The sequence below is a fragment of the Oryzias latipes genome, chromosome 1, assembly GCF_002234675.1.
Source record: "Oryzias latipes chromosome 1, ASM223467v1".
In the NCBI taxonomy this organism is placed as follows: Eukaryota; Metazoa; Chordata; class Actinopteri; order Beloniformes; family Adrianichthyidae; genus Oryzias; species Oryzias latipes.
In genome coordinates, this window is record NC_019859.2 from 7,933,655 (window position 1) to 7,952,280 (window position 18,626).

An 18,626-nucleotide genomic window follows, 5' to 3' on the forward strand; every position below is an offset into this window, starting at 1 on the left:
TTCCTTTGCTCTAGAACAGAAAGTGGAAGATAAAAGTGGGGAAACCAATCATTCTCGCTCCACATGTTGCTGTCCTCCTCCCTCTGTACTCCCCCTGATTTCTCTCCCTGACGTGGGGTAACCCAGATTGTGAGGTCATGATATTTCCCATGAGCACACGCTGCAGCAGGCCGGGATGTTCTGGCTGCCTCAGCCTTTTTTTTTTAAATTTCTGCTTTTCTCCCCCCCCGAAGTTTCATACTCCCTCCACTTATGTCAAACTAGCTCCCTACGTCTTTCAGTTCATCCTTTTTTGTTGCTTTGAAGATTTTATCCTCAGTTTCCATGACAACCTTTGTATCGTCATCAGTGAGATGGTTCGATAAGAACGGCTTAGTGCCTTTTAAAAGCCTCTGATCAACCACCTGTAATTGACTTTCCACCTTTAAAGCTTCTGCTGCTTCGGCAGCGCCCGCCGTCGCCCTCGCCACGTTCTCCATCGCCTGGCGCAGTCAACCGATGCGCAGGAAGGTGACATTACTGCAGATACCTGCTGTTGAACGTGGTCCTTATGTGTGTCATTACTGCGCCGCCGCAGGTTCACAGCTGCGATCTAAAAACGGAGCTAAGGTCAAAGTTCATCCCGTTCTCCTCCCCTGCTGGTTATGCAGGAGTTGCTCCTTTCTCCTCTGGCTGCTAAATTTAAAAAGCGCACACCTCGAAGGGTTTAGCCCTCCGCCCCCTCCAGAGGACAGAGAGGCTAAATAACCTCTACGTTCTCAAACTCCTGTCCCACTTCACTGAATTCTTCTCTAAGACTCTTAAAACTGACAAAAAGTACAGAAGAGTTTTTTTGTAAATGAATCTGTTCTTGTTACAGTTGAGTTCACACTGGTGCAGAGTTCATTTGATCTGCTCCAGAGTTCGTTTCCTCTGAAGGTTTGGTTCATTTGGCTGCTGTGAAAGCTCATCTGAACTCCGGTTCAGATGGAACCAGACGACTCAGGTCTGATGAGCCTCAATTCACTTGCAAGTGAACCCTGGTGTGAACGCAAACAACAGCAAACCACAAAAAGTGAACAAACACAGCATAGAGAGTGTGGTTAAAAAGGCTAAAACAAGTTTAGTCTAGTCAAAAAAAGATCACGTTTTTTATTTATATTACAATTTTAGGGTCATCTTTATAATAGTGTTCTCCTGCTATACTGCAGTTCACCTTTCTCGTTCTCGCTGTTTCACAGATTTTCTTCAATTTCGCATGCTTGTTTTTTATATTACAGCTCACCTTTGCATCCTTGTCAATCAATCTCCTCTGTAGAGAATGTGTTCATCAAATCAGATCTTTTGGTTTCATTCTATAAAGTTAACTTTAAAAGTGTGAAAATGTTCAGAAAACTGTATAAAGTGTGTGGTGAGGAGTTTTACAGCCTGTAACATCTATAAGAATTGTAAAAAATAATCCCTACTTTACAGATTTCACTTATTGCAGGTTATTTTAGAACGTAACTCAATCCAATCAGTGACATAGACGCATGGTTGCAGTCCAAACACTGAAGTAACTAACCAGAATTAACACAAAAATAGCGATAACTATTTAAAAATGGAGCATAGTGACTTACTGACCAGGACTTTTGCCCCGAAGGTCGCTGGTTTGAGTCCCAGGCCCATCAGAAACAAACTCGGGTGTAACCAGTTCATCTTTATACTTGTGATAAAAGTCAAAGTGGAGAAGTGTTGTTGTAAAAATGCTCCAGGTAGAGCAACCACAGGTGTTCCAACATGTAAAAACTACGTGTGAACAGGACGTCCTTGAAAAAGAGAGTCTGCTCTCAATGGATTTCCCAGCAAAAATAAAGGAAAAAACTTGAGGAAACAATCGGTTGAAACATGCACGACCCATAAACCCCACTGGTTTGTCCCTGGCTTTAACACGCGTCAGGGTTGAAGGGTTTCCCGGCTTTGTGGAGGGCTTTAGTTTCGCTCTTCTTGGCAGAATACAGTCCCCCCCCCACCCACCCATATTTGCGGGGGTTAGGGACCAAAGACACCCGCGAAGCTGCCAAATCCGGCAATATGGGGAACCATCCCACACCCGGAATGTCCGTCACCGACCCTTAGACATCAAAAACACTTCTGAAATATTTCTGATGGTTTATAAAACATTTATTAAAGACCTTTGGACCATCTCTCAACATGAAGAGTTAAATAGATTTTATTTAGAGCAATAGACTGTACCGTAGTGTCCTTTATAACCCACATTAGGAGTGTCTCTCTGTGCCTTAAAACCAGGAGTCTGTGATTCCTTCATCATCAGTTAAGTGAGAGACAGAATCTTCTTCCAGATGAGGCCAGTTTCATCCATCCAACTGCTGCAGATGATAATTATTCTCCGTGATTATCTTCTTCAGCACATCAGGATATTACGTCAGTCAGCTGATGCCATTTCTCCGTATAGGGGCACAAACTTCGGTTGTAGCGATTCAGGATGTGAATAGCTCTGAAAAACGTCTTTGCAGCTGAGAAGGAAGCCGACGGGCCGGCGTGCTCTTCATCTCTGCCCCACCCCCACCCCCACCCCCACCCCGCAGCACATGATGAGTTTTCATGATGAACCGGAGGAGTCACGGGAACCCTGTAGTTTGAACCCCGACACATTTGTGTTGGTGTTTAAGGTCGTTGCTGTTTAAAGGGAGGATTCGGTGTTCTCTTTTTTACTTTTTATTGGCCAATTTGTTTCTTTAACGTGCTTATTTTAGTGTTTGTGTCAGCGTGGTGTGGTCGGTCGTCTGATTTGAAATTTAGGGAAGGATCGGAAAGTTTCTTCACTTCTGTTGCGTTTAAAGGCCTGTTCACACCGGGACGAATTTCGCCGGCGATTTTCGCCGACGTTTAACGCCTCGTGACTAAACAAAGGGCACCAACGAGAGTGTGCACACCGACGCGAAAAAACGCCACGCGTTAAAGCGTCAAAAAAAAAAAAACGCCTCGGGTTCGTTTTTTTTTTTCGACGCGTCGTGTCGAAATCTACTCGACCAATGAGAATGGCGCTTTTGCTCACGTGTCTGGAGCTTCTGAAGTTACAGTAAAACACAACTTGGGGGCGCTCAAACACAAAACTGCCTTGCTGAGCACACATACCAGCGAAGAAGATAGACGCCAAGTAGCGTCTACACAGCCGCGAAGCAATAATGACGGACATTCTAAAACATCCCCGAACCAAGCACCAGTTGGAGCTACTGGTGCTTGAAATATTCATGTTTTCTTTGTTTGATTCTGACAAGCGTGTAAATACTTGCTCTCTTCTTCTGAGTGAAAAGCGACTTTAAGAAGCGTAAAGTTGCGCAGCGCCACCTTGTGTACAGGAGTATTTCTGTTTTACATTAAGCGCCATCTAATGTCAGGGAATGAAATTGCATGTTCACTCCACTCATCGTCAGCGAAAATCGCCTGGGTGTGAACACAAAAAACGTGGCGAAAAACGCTGGCGAATAACGCCTGGCGAATATTCGTCCCGGTGTGTACGGGCCTTAAGATTGAAAGCAGGAGGGTTCAGTCCTGACATTCTAACTTTCTCAAGCGTCTTTGAGGAAAATGTCAGTGAATACCAAGAGGACAGAGTTTTATTATCTGTTCATTAATAGACTTCTGGCGACATCAGGGTTTTGACGGATCGGCATCACGTCATGTACACATCGGGGCTGATTGATGGAGAAGCATCTGGGTGGAGTTCTCCTGAAATCAGAGGCCCACTGACCAAGACATGACACAAGGAGGAAGAGGAGATGCTCCTCGTTCTCTTCCTCTCAGCCATCAAAACCTTTTTTGATTAAAATTGTGAAGCTCCCGTTGTGTCTATTGATTTCCAACACTTCTTCATCACCTCCTCCTCTCATTTATCTCTTTGTTCGTCAGCCAGCAGCCGGTAGTAATGCTTTCAGGCTCCTCGCCGACTCTGATTATTTACTTTGTTCTTCTGCAGGCTTACAAATAACTCCAAATGGTTTCCTGCTGGGTGTTTGTGAGTCCCCGAGTACGATGACTTTTCTGCCATCTGTTACCAACAAGCCCATGAATTTGGTTTAAAAAATAGTAAAAAGGTCTAAAGAAACTTGCAAGCTGCCTTCGCTGTTGCCGGTAATCCTAACCGCTGCTGAAGCTGCCGTTGGACCTTTGCATTGAGAACAGAGACGTTTTCCAAAGCACACACTGCAAAAGAGGACGAAGGGTCAAAATTTGGTTCTTAAATAACAACTTTCATGAGCGTGATGGTTCATAGCAACCATAGAGTTTTTAAAACGTCTTGGTGAGTTACATATTTGTAGCAGTTTTTAAGTTTCTATGTCAAAGGGATTTATTTCTCATTTTCATTAGCAACCCATTGACCCTAAGCTCTGTTTAGGGGTCATCTGGAGGTTTGACCCTTCAGCGTACCCCGCAGCTTTGGTGGGGGCACCCCACTTTGGTTTGGAAAGACTTCTGGATAGTGGAGTCATTGGTCCACTTGGAAGTAGTTTTTTTTTCTTCCTGGAACAGGATTTGTGTGATTTGTTGTTGTTTATTATAATACTCGTAACCCTTGTGCTATCCTAGGCACTTTAACGTTGGGAGTTGGGTCATCTAGACCCACTAGACAGTGCCCTGAACCTTTTTTCTTCAATGATTTGTGATCTTCACTGGAGTCCATGGATTCCATGAAATCTTTCCACCTTTATCCACCTTTGTCATGGTAGGGAGAACACGTCAATGTAAGGGGGGTCATCTAAGATAGCACAAGGGTTAAAAGCTCAAAAGTTTGATTTTGCGTGATGTGGGCCCTGAAGACCTGTAGGAGATGCTGATTTAACTCACAACAGTGTAATTAGAATTGATTTGATTGATTATGTAGGAAAATGAACAAAGACGTTAGAAGATAATGCCATCTTCTCGACAGAAATATAATTTCTCACGTTACATTCTAGTACGTTTACGACAGAAAGCCTTGCTGAAGCGCTCACACATCCTGTGTACCATTTTATGAAGTGGATGAAGGTTTTCACTCCTCCTGGTGACGTTGTCAAATGGAGTCGTGTGAAGAAGCATCCTCCTGGATAACATCTTGATGAATAGAACTGACTCCACTCAGTATTTTTGGCAAACTGAAGAGCAAGATAATCGGCTCCAAAGCTCCACTTGTAAGGAATTGTGTTTTAATGTCGGTGTCACAGTAGAAACATTGTTTCGTAAAGTTCAGCTGTGGCTTTGACAGTTTTCCAGAATGTAAGTTTCTTTTTTTGCTTTTATAACTCTGTCAGCTGCAGAATAAATGAACACAAGTCATGAAGAATATCATCCTGACTTTACCCTCCATTCTGAACACGGTGGGTTTGTAAACAGCCAACCATAGGCCACAACAATGAATTTGTTATCGTCTCTTGAAGTGGAGCTTCTTGTCAACACTCCCACACACTTGTTCTCCTGCGTCTGTCATCCACACATTCAGCCGTGTTTGCAGCACATTTGCCAGCTCAGCGGCGCCCGTCGACCCCGCTGAGCTGCTCGCCGTGCGCAAACGTTGGCTGTGAGATGCGTCTGGGTTCCCCCCCTCACACGTGTCCGCCCTCTCCGGGGGTCTTTCCCTGGGGGCTGTCCTCCTCCGCCTCTCCGCTCAGCCTCCTTGCAGCGCAGCGATCAGGACTTAATCAGGGCTTCCCTGCTTGAGGAGGAGGAGTGGTGCGTAAGGCGAAAACTTTCAGAGCGGTATTGATTCATGTGGGGGCGACGGCCATGGGGGTGCGCTTCACGTGGGAATCCTCGCATAGCACGGCTGATAAATTAATGGGAGGGACCGCCCCGGAACAGCCCACACTCATGGTATGTTAAACTCAGATCCAGTCTTCCAGTTTATACTATTGGCTCTCAGCAGGCCGCCGCCCCGCCGCCGCTGCCTTTACGAGTCAGCCGGACTCCCCCTGAAGAACATCACGACCACAGTCCCTCTCCATCCATGTGACACATCACAAACTAGAAATCCTATCAGTTTCTGCAGATTTGCAGCTCCGAAAAGCCTCATTTTCATCAGAAATGAGATAATTGGGGAAAAGTATCTCCGAGAATCTGACTTCACCGTGGTTAATGTATGGAAACTCCAGGACAGTCAGATTATCCTGTGGATTAAGGAGGGATCAACGGAGAATTGTTAAAGACCATGTTATTGGATGACAAATTGTCACCAGGGTTATGTAAGTGATACATGTACATTTAACTGTTGGAAAGGTTCACTTAAGCAGCTTTTTTCTTTTACATTTTAGAAAGAAATAGTCCCTAAAAGGCTTCAAGGTCCTTATGGAGCCTACGTATTTACTATACTATTACTGTAAAGGTAATTTAAGCTTTTTGTGAGAGAAAAAAGTTGAATTCTTTTATCATTTTCGCTTTAAACTCACTTTATTTTGCAAAGTAAACATTTACTCGTTTTTAAAGATTTCTTTATATTTGGCAAACATGAAACAAAAAGCATGAAAAGCAATAAAAAAGTAGTTCTGTGTTCTGATTTATTTTTACTTTATCCAGCTAATTCAGCACTGAAAGAGTTTCTTTTCTTTTTTTCATTTTTAGAATCAACTAGCGTTGCCTAGCATTTAGCTTGTAGCATTCTGCAGTTTCTGTTTAGCATTATTCTGGATTAATATTGTTTTTAGTATTGTTGTTTTCTATAGAAAATGCTTTTTTATTTGAACCTATAGCGTTTAAATTTAACGTCTTTGAGATTTTATTTAGCATTTGTAGCTTTTTGCAGCCGGACTCCCTCTGAAGAAGATCAGATTATATATTATAATAGCTTTGCATTATGTCTATGATTTAATCATGGATTGATAAAAAATCAACAACTTTAGTCACTTTGTACTTTTTTCATAGAAATGTGCTTTTCGCTATTAATCTAAAGGATCCAGGATTTTTGACTCAGCTAGTATAGTTAGTTGGTTTGTCTGCAGATATTTTGGTTAAAATTTTGGGTGAAGTTTGTCATTTTTATTTTTTAAATTTTTTTTAACTTTGCGTTTGACACCAATTTTAGGATTAGAATTAGCATTTTTTGACATGTAACTGTTATTACATAGAGCATGTTAGAGAGCTTTTTCCTCCTTTATTTCTGTTTTCTTATTTTGTCTATGCTTGAATTTAGCACATTATTTTATGTTTTTTGTAGCACATTTTGGCATTTTTAACTATTTTAGTATTAGTGGTTTAGGAATTTTATCTTTGTTTTGCCTTACTTGGCCTCTTTTTTGACTTCTACAGCTCTTCTTCATCTTTCAGCTTTCTACATAGTGGAAGCATTTTAGCGTTGAGCATTTTTACCCATTTCAGATGAGATAACCCTGCAGCAGCACTGGTTGGGCTCTAAATACGGAGAATTCCCATCTGCTGTTGCCCTGACATGACAGTCAAGCCCATAATCTCTTTCTCTGGAGGAGTAAACATCTAAAAGTTTCTGCAAAGTGGTTTTAGCGTGACTAAAACTTTCAATTATCCCGTTTTGGTGAAGCGGGAGAGTCTTTTGGAGGATTAAAAACTGCTGCGGTGGAAGTTTAACCTCCAGATCAGCAGAATCATCTGTTCTTGTTAACACAGAAGCTCCGTGCTCGGGGGAATAAGACCGATCCATCACAGCAATTAGGCGAGGAGAGTCCTCTACATCAGCTGCTGCTGCTGCTGCCGCTGCTCTGCACGTCCCACCTCGTGACTCCTCTGTACTTGCTGTACAACATCAATCCAGGGTTATGCTTGGTTTATGGCACAGCGCTCTCCGGCTTCCCTATCTTCCTGCACATATGGAGAGAACGCTTCCCAGTTTTCCTCTTGAACTGTGAACTTCAGCTGGTTTGCCGGGAGCAAAAGTGGCTCAACTCCCCGTTTAAAGATTCATCTTTCTGTGAGCGAGGTTCAGACGTGTTCCTGAGATGTTCCAACATCCTGCTTTGCTGCTGCATTCCCTCAGAGAGCGTGTACGCTCAGGCACGTGAAAACGTGATGCATGTTCACTGACTTCCCTTTCAGGAGGACTGCCGTCGTTTGTAGCTCTGTTAAAGACCCACTCCTATGAAAATCCTGTTTTTGGTGTTTTTAACTTGTGGCATTTTTCTGATAAAGGGCATACATAAGGTAAAGTATTTTTTTGTTCAAATTGTGAGGAGCAGATGAAAAGATGCTGTTTGAAAATACGCTGGACGGGCCACAAGCTCCCTGCTCTGCTCCATTCCGTTGCATCCACTTGTAGACAAGTAGATCCGTGTACGTCTTCGATTTCCTCCTCTGAGCTGGAATCTGGGTCAGAACCGGACGGCTGGACAGCTCCTTTATTGCTGCAATATGAGGCTGTAAGCCAGCAGGAGAGAGTGTAAACACAGAGTTCTCATCAAAGGGGAGGGGAATGGGGGACTGGGTTGCACCATGCCAATGGTCCCTCCAACAACTCGGAAGCTAATTTCAAATGAATTCCTGCCGATCTGCAGAAACTATGTCCTAGAAAACAACACAGGTTTTTGGGCTTTGACTGAAAATGGAGTCATCACAATTCAAAGACCACTGGAAATACTTTGAAAATAGCTTTAAAAATGAGCGCAGTGGGACTTTAAAAAGCTGACAGATAAACTGCTGCCTTAATTTCTGTTTAATTCATTGTTAAACTAACCGATGACACCTAAAAGAAGGAACAATGGGCTCCTGCCATGTTCCAGGATGGGGGGGGGGTCACACCAGACTGTACGCTATGGAACAGCAAAATCCCATCCTTCATCATTTATTCATTATTTAAAAACCACTCTCCAAAAACTGATAAAGACTCTGGATGAAGCCGTCCAGGGGAAGAAAAAAGGGGGGAAAATAAGCTAATTTTAACGAATTTTGTGTTCATGAAAAGACCAAATATACCCAGGACAGCGGCGTGGTGCAGTATTAACCCTGTGAATGCTCGGATGATTGAACAAATCAATCATCTGAGTTCATTTACATGGTTTCATGTAGAACTATTGTTCTTACACGTGATCTCTGAGCTTTTAGGTTCTTTTAGTTTGAAGAGAAAAAAAAGTGTTAATTGATTTATAGTTGTTTGCAGATGTTATTGCCTTTTCATTTCATTTTAAATCGTGGCACAATTTTAACTTTAAATGACAGGAGATTAAATCTGCATGAAGCTCCGATATTTATGGGCCCTTTATTTTGAAATTGTCCCATCTAATGCCATCTCAGAAGAAACCACAAAGGGGGAATCGAATATGAACTCATACAGTCCGATTTATTTTTGTATGTTTTTATGTTTTTTTAGTCATGAACTAAGTTTAGTCCAACAGACCCGACTTAATTTCATGTTTTTTTAAACAAAGTCAGTAGAAGTACAAATAAAAAGAAAAGAAAAGCAAGCAATAATCTAAAATACGGCCTGAGGTTAATATTACTGATCAGTTGCTGGCGTTGCCACATTAAAACCAAAACAATCTGATCTGAGATCACTAAAGTGTGGTTCTTCTTCTCCTTATAGTAAATCCTCCCAACGTTTCATGGATCTAAAGAGAACGTCGTGACAGAAGTTACTTTCATAAGTCGAGGTCTGCGTTCTGCATGCAGTTGGAGGCAGTCATGATTACATCAAACGCTTGCTGCTGAGATGAAGGCGATCCGTTTGCATGGCTGCAGATCTCACTGTCTTCCCGATCAGCTTTGGAGGTGGCCGTTATCATCAAAGCCTCCAGCTGCTCGGCGTCTTCGTTTGAAGAGTTTATCCTTAGAAAACGGCAAAACATTCTCAGCCACAAAGAACATCAAACACCTCATCAAACCAACCCTTAACCCTCGCCACGCCACAAAAAAAATCTGCTTTACTCTGAAAATAACACGAGACTTTGCTTCTTTACCGCCCTTTCTACAAACATAAGGCTTTCTGTGACCATGACGACCAAAACTTTTATTCCTTTTTTATCTTAAATTAAATTCTACCTTTGACTGAGCCATAATGTTCCTTCTGATCAAAGCTACATTCATGTCATTTCAGTCGATCATGCTAAAGCTTTGGAGGGAGCGGGCTTTGGTTGCTAAGGTCATTTTTTGAATTACTTTAACGCAGGAACCTGAGAATTGGCACTCATCTTAATCCTCCCCAGGAATGAAAAAAAGTGTGTTGTTGTTATGGACGATCACCTTCAAATGTCCCAATAAATGTTTGAATGGGACTTTAACAGTATCTTAAAGGGGTATTTGTAAAATGGAAAAGACCTTAAAGATTGTTCTGTTCCCACTCCGTTTTTGGAATTGACACACGTTTAGACATTGGTTGTTCCACGTGTTCATTTTAAGTGACCAACAAAGAACAACTCATAAATGCATAAACACATCTAGACATTTACATGAACTCGTTTAAACTTTAGTCACACAGGTCTCCATACCCGTGCTGCATGTTTTTCGGGTTTCCGGGCCCGTGGAGGGCCGTAGAGAGCAGTGGCCACATTTAAAGCGAGCACAGGTGTGTCTTGCAGTTCTCTTGAAATAGAACGTACAGCTGTTGAGCAGGAAATATTTGCAAGGATCATTTAAGTTACACACACTTGTGACACACGGGTGATGTTGTTGTATGGTGTCCTCTGCAGTGATACTCAAGAGCCTGAAGGATGCCAACACAAACTACGCTTTCAATGTCTTCTTCTTTCTCTTTCGGCTTTTCCCATCAGGGGTCGCCACAGCGAATCATCCTTTTCCACCTCACTCTGTCATGGACATCTTCTACCCTAACATTAGCCAACTTCATGTCCTCTGTTAAGACATCCATGTATCTCCTCTTTGGCCGTCCTCTTGCCCTCCTGCCAGGCAGCTCCATCTCCAACATCCTTCTACCAATATATCCACTATCCCTCCTCTGAACATGTCCAAACCATCTCAGTCTGGCTTCTCTGACTTTGTCGCTAACACAGGCAACATGAGCCGTCCCTCTGATGTACTCGTTCCTTATCCTGTCTAACCTGGTCACTCCTAAGGAGAACCTCAACATCTTCATCTCCGCTACCTCCATCTCAGCCTCTTGTCTCTGTCTCACTGCTACCGTCTCTAACCCATAGAGCAGAGCTGGTCTCACCACTGTCTTGTACACCTTTCCTTTGAGTCTTGCTGACACTCTTCTGTCACACAACACTCCTGACACTTTCCTCCACCCACTCCAACCTGCCTGCACTCGCCTCTTCACCTCTTTTCCACACTCCCCATCACACTGAACTGTTGACCCCAAGTACTTAAACTCCTGCACCTTCTTCACCTCAGCCCCCTGTAACCTAACGCTTCTACCTTGATCCCTCTCGTTCAGACACATGTATTCTGTCTTACTACGACTGACCTTCATGCCTCTTCTTTCCAGAGCAAACCTCCACCTCTCTAGCTCTTCCTCCACCTGCTCTCTACTCTCACTGCAAATTACAATGTCATCCGCAAACATCATTGTCCTGGGAGATTCCTGTCTTACCTCGTCTGTCAGCCTGTCCATCAGCATAGAAACCAAAAAGGACTCAAAGCTGATCCTTGGTGTAGTCCCACCTCCACCTTGAACTCCTCTGTCTGACCTACAGCACATCTCACCACCGTCATACTTCAAATCAAATCAAATCAAACTTTATTTATAAAATAGCGCTTCTCATGCACTTTGTGCAGCTCGAAGCGCTTTAAAACTAAAAACAGTAAACACACAACATTACAATAAAAACCCCAACCCACCCTTCACCCTTCCCACTTCCCTCCATTAAACCACATGACCCATGGCTCCCACGTACAATGAATTATGACTATGTAACTGTAAAATAAATAAATAAATAAACAAACAAACAAACAAACAAGTATGGCTTGGCTCTGCTGTGAGGAAACAGTATCTGGGAATCCTTTCATACCAGGAGCCAGCCCGGCCAACGGAACATCGCCACAGTGCCCACCCAGACCGGGACAACACCGGGGTCCCCCTCACAGCCATAAAGCTGTAAAATTAGACCCCAGCCGCCCCAGCAAGGGCAACAACTGCAGCAACAACCGCTGACCAAGCCGGCAAGCCCTGGAGGAAAAGATCCCCTCAAGAAACACTGGGGCTAAAATCATAAGATGCTAAAATTAAAAACATAAAAAAAAAAAAAAAAAAAAAAGAAAAAACATAAAATTGAGAATAAGATGCATAAAATTAAAATAAATACATAAAATAGCCTATACTAAAACTAATAGAATAAATTAGCAGTTAAAATCAACTAAAAGCTAAATTAAAAAGGTGAGTCTTGAGCCTCTTCTTAAAAACCTCTACAGTCTCTGCAGCCCTGAGGCTCTCCGGAAGGCCGTTCCACAGGCGAGGACCATAATGGCAGAACGAAGCCTCACCATAAGTTTTGGTCCTCACCTTGGGAACAACTAAGAGGCCAGCACCGGAGGACCTCAGTGTCCGCGAGGGCTCATATTTTAAAAGAATATCATTTAAATAAGAAGGCCCAAGACCATAAAAACATTTATAAACCATTAAAAGAATTTTAAAATCAATCCTGAAACGCACATACATGTCCTGAACTACTCTGACATACTTCTCTGCCACTCCAGACGACCTCATACAGTACCACGGCTCCTCCCTCGGCACCCTGTCATACGCCTTCTCTAAATCTACGAACACACAATGCAGCTCCTTCTGACCATCTCTGTACTTTTCCATCAACATTCTCAAAGCAAAAATGGCATCAGTGGTGCTCTTACGGGGCATGAAACCATACTGCTGCTCACAAATCTCCACCTTCTTCCTAAGCCTGGCTTCCACTACTCTTTCCCACAGCTTCATTGTGTGGCTCATCAACTTTATTCCTCTATAGTTGCTGCAGTTCTGCGTGTCACCCTTGTTCTTAAAGATCGGGACCAGGACGCTTCTCCTCCATTCCTCAGGCATCTTCTCACTCTCTAAAATCCTATTGAACAACCTCGTTAGAAATTCCACTGCTGTCTCTCCTAAGCACTTCCATACCTCCACAGGTAGGTCATCAGGACCAACGGCCTTTCCGCTCTTCATCCTTTTCAGAGCCTTCCTAACCTCATCCTTTCCAATCTCTGCTACTTCCTGCTCCACAACAACCACATCTTCCTCCCTTCTTTCCCTGTCATTTTCCACATTCATCAGCTCCTCAAAATACTCCTTCCATCTTTTCTGTACACTCTCCTGGGTTGTTAGCACCTTTCCATCTCTGTCCTTAATCACCCTTATCTGTTGCACGTCCTTCCCATCTCTGTCTCTCTGTCTGGCTAGCCTGTACAAGTCCTTTTCTCCTTCCTTTGTGTCTAACGCTTTCAATGTCTCATTTCCTGAATTATAATAGTCAGGCTGCACACTTATCATGTGTACATACTAGACCTGCACAATAAATCGCAAATGTATCGATATCAAGCTGTGCAATACGCTTATCGCAAAAGACGGCGAAAATTGCGATAAATGGTAACTTTAAATGTGCTAAAACAATCTTATGGCAGCTTGAAGCATTTAACGAATCAAATTTAACCATTTAACCCTTGTGCTATCTTTGATGACCCCACCCTTACATTGACGTGTTCTCCCTACCAAGACAAAGGTGGATAAAGGAGGAAAGATTTCATGTAATTCATGGACATCAGTGAGGTTCACAAATCATTAAAGAAAAAAGGTTCAGCGCACTGTCTAGTGGGTCTAGATGACCCAACTCCCAACATTAAAGTGCCTAGAATAGCAAGAGAGTTACACATTTGACCAATCAGATGGACGCCTTCACATTGTTGACCAATGGAGCCCTTTTATGTTGGATGTTTGCCTCCTATAGACGAGGGTCATTTAGAGTATCATTTTTAAAGGGAAATTATGTTTTTGGTTGTTTTGCCATTTGTTCGTGTACCGCAAGTTTAATAATCATCACAATAATGAGCACTAAAATCGCAAATTGCAAATTTCCTCATATCGTGCAGCGCTACTACATACTAACGGCCTCCTTGCGCAGGATTTGGGGGAGTTGAAAGATCTGTAGAGCGTGCTTTAGTCTCACCTACTCCACCCCCTTACCCTTATGGATTGTTTAGGTGTTCACTACGAGCTACGAGATCACATTATACCCGTAGAAGAAAATGTGCATGAATATTGTGGCTCTACTGCAGGGGTGTCAAACTCATTTTCACTTAGGGCTACATCAGCATAGTGGCTGTCCTCAAAGGGCCAGACATAACTAATACATGAAACTAAATGTAATGAAAAATAAACGTTTATTTTTCCTAAAAGTGAGAAATCTTTAAAAAAAAAAGACATTAATACACAAGTTTGATCAATTGATTTGTGATCTGTAAGTAGATACAATTTAGTTTTTTTTTTTAAACTCAGTTCGTGCGTCCATTTTCCAAACCCACTTGAAAACCCACGCACACACACAGTCTGTCGCAGGGCCACACACTCACACACACACAGTCTGTCGCAGGGCCACACACTCACACACACACACAGTCTGTCGCAGGGCCACACACTCACATAAAGCTGCACCTACTCGTGCATGAAGAGAACATGCAAACTCCAAACAGAAAGGTCAAATCCGGGATTCGAACTAGAACCATTTTGCTGTGAGGTGAAAGTGCTAACCACTGCACCACAATGTTGCCTTTAACTGGGTGTTACTTACAAATGAACTTTAGGACATCATCCTAATGAACCAGAAAGGCAGCAAATGTTTTTTTTACAGCTTTTAACCAAACCTAGTGTCACAGTACAGCAATAAAAAGCACAACTTAAATGTTTAAACATTTTTATAGTGCAGAAGAAAATTATACTTGGAAGCTTATATGTTTTCTATTATTCTTCCCTGGAAGAAAAGCTTTTACGGTGCTGATAGTTTCAGCTTTTCAGCATAAATCTTTGCCCTCCTGCTGCTGTTGTCTTCTCTCTCTCTGGAGGCAGAAATCCTGAGAATGAACAAATGCTGGAATCGATCTGCTGTGGCCCCAGAAATGACTGTGACTGTCAGCTGTGGGAGTCGAGCCGCTGAGCATCCCGCTGCAGACGTGACAGGAGTTTCCACTCAAGGATGACAGCAGGACTTTTGTTGCTTCAGTGTTCTGCTTCCATCAGTCATCCCAAAAAAAAGAAAACCCAAACTCACAAACCAAACAGTCTGGGGGTAAACTTCTGTCATTATTAACATTCAGATGAGTTAACTGTGACTCCTCTAAAGCACATTTCCAAAGCCAGAACTCACTGATGATTCATCGTCTCAGATGAGAGATCATCCTCTGCGTTCTCGCTTCATGCGACTTCGTGCATCTAATCATTCCTCTCATTCATCTGATGCGACTGCAGCAGCCGTTTCTCCAAAGACGTGAGTCACGAGGAGCTTTGTGCTCGGCTTCAATTGACTGAACCCGAGCGGCTTCCAGCAGAAGCAGCGCTGCCTCTGTTGCCGTAGCAACGCCTGAGTCAGAGTCGGTGCACTGAAGGCGCCGGGGTCATGCCGAAACTTATTCACATGAGTTGCGATGCACCGATTCATGTTGCTGCTCCGCTGGGAGATGCGGTGTGACAACGGAGGCTGTTGCCGCAGAAACCAAAAGCAGGACAGGATGTTCCTGCCGCGTCACGGTTCAGGCTCTCAACCATAAAACTTCTGCACCGTTGGGAAACGACGCAGGCGCGGCTGCTGTGAGCAAACGCCGAACATAGAAGGAATTTCTCATGTTCTTTATAGACTTACAGCATCATTTTTGTGTGTCTAGAAACAAATGTTTATGTGTTTTACAATCATACCATCAACACACACTTAAATTATTAAATATTTTAGTGTAAAACAATAACTTTAACTAACCTTCTGGTCTGTTCTGCAAATGTAAACTTTAAATATGAGTTTGCAAGGACTGGGGAAGGGGAAAATGGATGTTGTATATTTCTTTAACAGTTCCTATTGGATTTCATTAAACTTTACTTTAAAGCTAAATGTAAGATTTGTAGCACTGATTTTCTTGCATTTAGTACTTAAAGACCCACTCAGATGAAAATTGTGTTTTTAACATGTTCTTGTGGTGTTTTCTGATGATGGAAGACATATAAAGAAAAATCCTCTCAAAATTGCATTTCTGAGTATTGTCTATGAAGACTCTCATTCATCCAGGTTGATTCCATCATAGTAGTAGCTTTAGGGGTTGTCATCTGGACTTGTTTTTTTTAAGTTAGAAGACGTCTGACCTCTTATCCAATAGGCTTTGTCAATTGCCAATTGACAAAGCCCTAAAGCTACTACTATGATTTCTGAGTCTTTCTTTATTCAAATTGTTATGAATCAGGAGCAGACGAAAAAATGCAGTGTCGTAATAAATACGCTTGGCGGACCTTCAGCTCCCTGCTTTGCTCCAATCTGATGGATCCACTCGTAGACAAATAGATCCACGTCTTTGTTTTTCCTCGTCTGAGCTAAAATCTGGATCTAAACTTCGCGACTGGATAGCTCCAGTGTTGCTCACCTTTATTGTTTCACCCGTAATGTTAGGTTGGGGGTTGAAAGGGACTTTTCAGCATAAGGGCATGTAAACAGAGAGCTTTCACCAATGGGGAGGGGAAGGGGAGTGGGGTTGCTTCAGTAGTCCCGCCCACAACTCAGAGGTACACTTTTAATGAACTCCTGCCTCTCTGCAGAAACTATGTACTAAAAAAAACCACACCGGTTTTTGATTTTTGGACTCTAGGCGTTGTCCAACATTTTTTTGTTCCATGTAATACTTTTTTCTGCTGACAGAGTTTGTAACATAACACTATTTCATCCTTATAGCAGCACACAATGGTACATATTTTTTATTCCTAAAACCAGCTGCTCACTCTAAATTGGTTTATTTAGCTTGTTGAAGTCTTACATTTTGTGCATTTTTTCCATGGGAACAGTTTGCAAGGACAAATGTCATCCGTTATTTTATGACATGTTTCTAAAATGTCTAGAATTTGCATCATCTTTTATAAAGTCAGGTGAAAGTTTACTGGGAAAGTTTAGGATTTATGTTTGAGAAGTTCACTTGTTTTGCCTACATTTCCAGACAAAGGATGGTTACATTCTCAAACATTCTTTGTGCTGAAAAGATTTTAATATAATTTGGATTTATTCTATTCTATTCACGTTGAAGCTGGAATGTATCTGATTAGGAGTTTTTACTTTACAAAAAATTGTTAAAAACATATTTTTTAAGACTTTAAACTCTGATTAAATGTTTGACTTTGTTTTATGAATTACTTATTTTCTACGGCTTTCTCTGTGACTAATATAAATTTGGATTTCTTTCATTCACTGTTTGTAACATTAAGAAGTCAAACAAAACTCTGAGAACCTAAATTCACAGACTGTGTGCAGCATTACCTACGAACACACAGGTGTGCAGCATTACCTGCAGTCACACAGGTGTCCAGCATTACCTGCAGTCACACAGGTGTGCAGCATTACCTGCAGTCACACAGGTGTGCAGCATTACCTGCAGTCACACAGGTGTGCAGCATTACCTGCAGTCACACAGGTGTGCAGCATTACCTGCAGTCACACAGGTGTGCAGCATTACCTACGAACACACAGGTGTGCAGCATTACCTGCAGTCACACAGGTGTCCAGCATTACCTGCAGTCACACAGGTGTGCAGCATTACCTGCAGTCACACAGGTGTGCAGCATTACCTGCAGTCACACAGGTGTGCAGCATTACCTGCAGTCACACAGGTGTGCAGCATTACCTACAATCACACAGGTGCATCATAACATGCAGTCACACAGGTGTGCAGCATTACCTGCAGTCACACAGGTGTGCAGCATTACCTGCAGTCACACAGGTGTGCAGCATTACCTGCAGTCACACAGGTGTGCAGCATTACCTGCAGTCACACAGGTGTGCAGCATTACCTACAATCACACAGGTGCATCATAACATGCAGGCACACAGGTGTGCAGCATTACCTGCAGTCACACAGGTGTGCAGCATTACCTGCAGTCACACAGGTGTGCAGCATTACCTGCAGTCACACAGGTGTGCAGCATTACCTGCAGTCACACAGGTGTGCAGCATTACCTGCAGTCACACAGGTGTGCAGCATTACCTGCAGTCACACAGGTGTGCAGCATTACCTGCAGTCACACAGGTGTGCAGCATTACCTGCAGTCACACAGGAGTGCAGCATTACCTACAGTCACACAGGTGTGCAGCATTAACTGCAGTCACAAAGGTGTGCAGCATTACCTGCAGTCAAAGTAAAGCTAAACTTAGTGGTTTAATCATCGGCTCCAAGAATAAAGATATTTTTTGGCCAAACAAATGAATTCTTTAAATAATTTTGAATTTAAGTGGATTATGGCTGATCATGTGACCTCACATGACTCCCCCCCCCCCCCCCTGCTTCCCTTCAGTTGTCTTCAAGAGGAGCAGACTAGATCCTTGCGCAGTTCCCGTCACATTAGGAAAAGCTCTACATTCACGTGCATGTTCATGTGCGTGTTCATGTGCGTGTTCACGTGCTACAAACCTGTAGGGAACCACGGGAAAAAAGCAGGAGTCCTTAAATGTCACACGTTCTGGGCACGGTGACGACCCTTCTGACATGCGATGTGTCGCCCCGTATCATCGTCGCACACTGAGCATGTGCAGAACAAGCCT

At 42.9% G+C, this 18,626-nt stretch overlaps 1 protein-coding gene across 1 annotated transcript in view; it reads left to right on the forward strand.

Moving 5' to 3' along the window:
• Nucleotides 1–18,626, forward strand: part of slc24a3 (solute carrier family 24 member 3) — a 58,850-nt gene that overhangs the window by 8,050 nt on the left and 32,174 nt on the right. The window lies entirely within an intron of this gene.